The sequence below is a fragment of the Sinocyclocheilus anshuiensis genome, unplaced genomic scaffold, assembly GCF_001515605.1.
Source record: "Sinocyclocheilus anshuiensis isolate Anshui unplaced genomic scaffold, SAMN03320099.WGS_v1.1 scaffold2055, whole genome shotgun sequence".
Classification (NCBI taxonomy): Eukaryota; Metazoa; Chordata; class Actinopteri; order Cypriniformes; family Cyprinidae; genus Sinocyclocheilus; species Sinocyclocheilus anshuiensis.
This window is the reverse complement of record NW_015546656.1, coordinates 67,642-71,352: the sequence shown is the minus strand read 5'-3', so window position 1 is coordinate 71,352 and position 3,711 is coordinate 67,642.

Genomic DNA, 3,711 nt, shown 5'->3' with positions numbered 1-3,711 from the left:
GACAGGGCGTCGACTGCACAAACACACACACACACAGACACACACACACACACACACACACACACACACACATCAGCATAATGTGGATGCGTTTCAAAAGAAATGAGTGTTTCCTCTCTCTTCATGTCTGATGTTTCAGCTCAGAGATGGATGTGCGTGTGTGTTTTGTGGTCATGTGTGTGTTTCTCCATCAGAACACACCACACACACCACATGAGCAGACTTTAATGTTATTTACAGGCTTTTAGAAGCACGCTAGTGTCAGAGCTCCTCCTCTCATCAGGGTTTGGCTGTGAGTTCTGTATGATTCTGTGCAGATGAATGAAGCGCTCTGTTTGATTTCTTCAGGTCAGTGATTTGGTTTCTAGAACTGGAGAATTAAAAGTTGAATTTCACATCTCAGGCCTCAAACTCAAATCTCAAGCCTCTTCAGCTCATATTCCATCACAAAATCAACGGAAAGAGATGATTCACTCAGATTTTCAAAAAGCAGATGAAGCCTGTGTGTATTGTTATGTGTTTTTATGAGATTCTCCAGTGGCATCCCAGCTAACAGGGAAGGTTCTCTCAAAGTTACGAGCAAATATTCTTCCAATAATTCGTCCAGTCTTTAAAATGCTCTCAAAGCGGTAGCACAGAAATGTTACTTACACATCATTCATGGAACATTTTAGTCTTAACTTTTATCTGAAGTTTTTTAAATGTTGCTACTTGTTTCAGAACGTTCAGAAAACATTCAAAAGTAATGTTTCCGTAGTGTTTGCAAAATGGAACGTTGCCTTAATGTTCGCGCAACCAAAATTAAATGAATTGCAAACTGGACGTTCAGAGAGCATTCAGAAGTAACGTTTTTATAACTTAATGGGAACGTTAGCAAATCTTAGAACGTATTTCGTTAGCTACGATCCCAGTTTGTTTCTGACTGGAGCTTTCATGAGTGTGATTTGCGAGTGGTTTGTGTTGATCTGAGCTCCTCATGATCTCTGGACGTGAGTGTGTGTGTGTGTGTGTGTGTGTGTGTGTGTGTGTGTGTGTGTGTGTTGACAGTGCTCGTCTGAAGAGTGTTCAGTCGGGGCTGTTTTTACAGCAGTAAACTCGTCACAACACGCTCACATTTCTGAGTGGCGGTGCTGTTGGCATGAAACGTTCCGTACAGACGCGGGGAGATCCTACGACACGCGTGTGTGCATGCTGGGGTACCTCGAGCCACAACACGCTTGTGTGTGTGTGTGTGTGTGTGGACTGGCACAACAGATGAACTATTTTAAGCAGTTGGTGCCAGCTGTGAAAAACAGAGCGTGTGTGTCTGAGCCTCTTTGTTTTTGCCAAACACGTGTTTCTCTGAGTTTTACATGTTCTGAAGGAAATGTGAGTAGTGTTTGACCATGCAAAGTATGCTGGAGAAATGGTGCATCTGATGACTCAAAACAACATCGCAGCTCTCCTGATTTGAGGAATCATTGATGTCTGGAGCACAAACGCTGCACTTAAACGCTCAACTTTAATATTTCCTGCTTGTTTAATGTTTGATCACATCACTATCATTGAGTTAAACAGCGCTATCACAGGAAAGTGCGAACTGTACTTATAATTCACAAGTGTTTTCACAGGAAATAAGGGCGTTATTTGATACTTTTAATCTCTTGTTTTTGAATTATTTTGTGTTTGTTTGTGGTAAAACTCATCAGATTGTGTTTCTCAGATTTAATCTGCTTGCAAACATTTAAACAAACATGTTTAGAGATTGAGCCTGATCCAGTGTTATTTACTATAATAGTTTTCATTAATATTTTGAATTAGTTTTTATTTTTGCATTTTCCATTTCAATTTGTGAAAATTTTAGTAATATAGTTGTGTTTTTATTAGTTTTTCTCTCTGCAACTTCCTAACAACCACCCAGAGTACCTTAGCAACATCCTAGCAACCACCCTGAGTACCCTAGCAACTGCATAGCAACTCCCTAGCAACCACCCAGAGTACCTTAGCAACATCCTAGCAACCACCCCGAGTACCCTAGCAACTGCATAGCAACTGCCTAGCAACCACCCAGAGTACCTTAGCAACATCCTAGCAACCACCCCGAGTACCCTAGCAACTGCATAGCAACTGCCTAGCAACCACCCAGAGTACCTTAGCAACATCCTAGCAACCACCCCGAGTACCCTAGCAACTGCATAGCAACTGCCTAGCAACCACCCAGAGTACCTTAGCAACATCCTAGCAACCACCCTGGGTACCCTAGCAAGCACATAGCAACACCTTAGCAACCACCGAGTACCCTAGCAACCGCATAGCAACACCCTAGCAATCAACTTGAGTTCCCCAGCAACCGCATAGCAACACCCTAGCAACCTCCCAGAATACCATAGCAACACCCTTGCAACAAACCCGAGTACCATAGCAACCACACAGAAACGTCCTAACAAACAGCCGGAGTACCTTAGCGACCGCTTGGCAATATCCTAGAATCCATCCATCCATCTGTTTTTCTAATAGACTGCATTGCTTTCAAAACATTTCAACTGTAATCTTTAAAACTACGTTAAACTTCAAACTACTTCAAACCTAGCCTTCAAACTTCGAGCTTTTAAAACTTTTTCATACTTTCTGCTCTGGCTTTTCTCAAGCCAACTTCAAAGTTTTTGTTGTTTTTAAATCCTTACAGTTTTCATAAATTTTTATATTTCAGTTTTAGTTATTTTAGTACAAGTTAAACTAAACAAAAGAGAAATGTTGCCTTTGCAACGAGATACAAACATAAGTTTTCACTTTTTAAAACTTAAAGCAAGTTTATTTTCTTTCAAGTGTTATTTTCATTCAACAAAACTGTTTTTTTTATGGTTTTTGCACAAACAGCTCACAGTTGCATATTCTTCGGAAAGCTGAAAATCTCGTTAAACTCTTGTCTCTTTGTCAGCAGTAAACGGTTTCTCACTGCATTGTTTGCTGAATTGTTTAGTGTTTCTGGTAAAACACACGGGTGTAAAAATAGCAGGAGGATTTGAGTGTGTCACGCATGAATCCGGTGAAGTTTCCATGAATTCCAAACGAGTCTTCAGCGTCTTGAGTTTTGGCATCGAGTGCCGTTTTCCATCTTTTGGGTTTGTGAGTCGTAAAATCTCTTCTTCAGGCATCTAAGGGACATTAGAGGACACGTTTAACAGATGCAGCAGAGAGTACAGCCGTTAGATTCTGTGTGCAAGAAAGTCAATCGCATGAAAACTCATAATAAACCCTAAAATCAAACGAAAAAAATAACAATGAAGCCCAATTATCTTCATGACATTAAACAAATTTTCTTCTAAATCTCATTACTGTAGAGTGAAAAAAAAACTATTGACATTATTTTAATTGTAAGTTATGCATATTTCATGGAAGAATTTGTTGCACTGCCTTTACCGTATGATAATCTAAATAAAAATTGAATTACAATAATATAAAACCATAAAACTCAAAAGTGAGACTGAGAAGTTTGAGAATTTGGAGGATAAATATTCTTAATTTTCATAAAAATAATCTAATGCAAGACGTAGTATTCATTTTGCATGTAAAATATAATTTCTTATTTTTCCTTTTGATTTTGTATTGTCGGCGTGTTGATTCACCCAGTTTTTTACCTGTGAATGGAAGGTTTTCTTGCATCTTTGTTTACATCAGTATTATTCCACATTGAATCCAGTGTTTCTACACAGGTGTGTGTGTGTGAGTGAG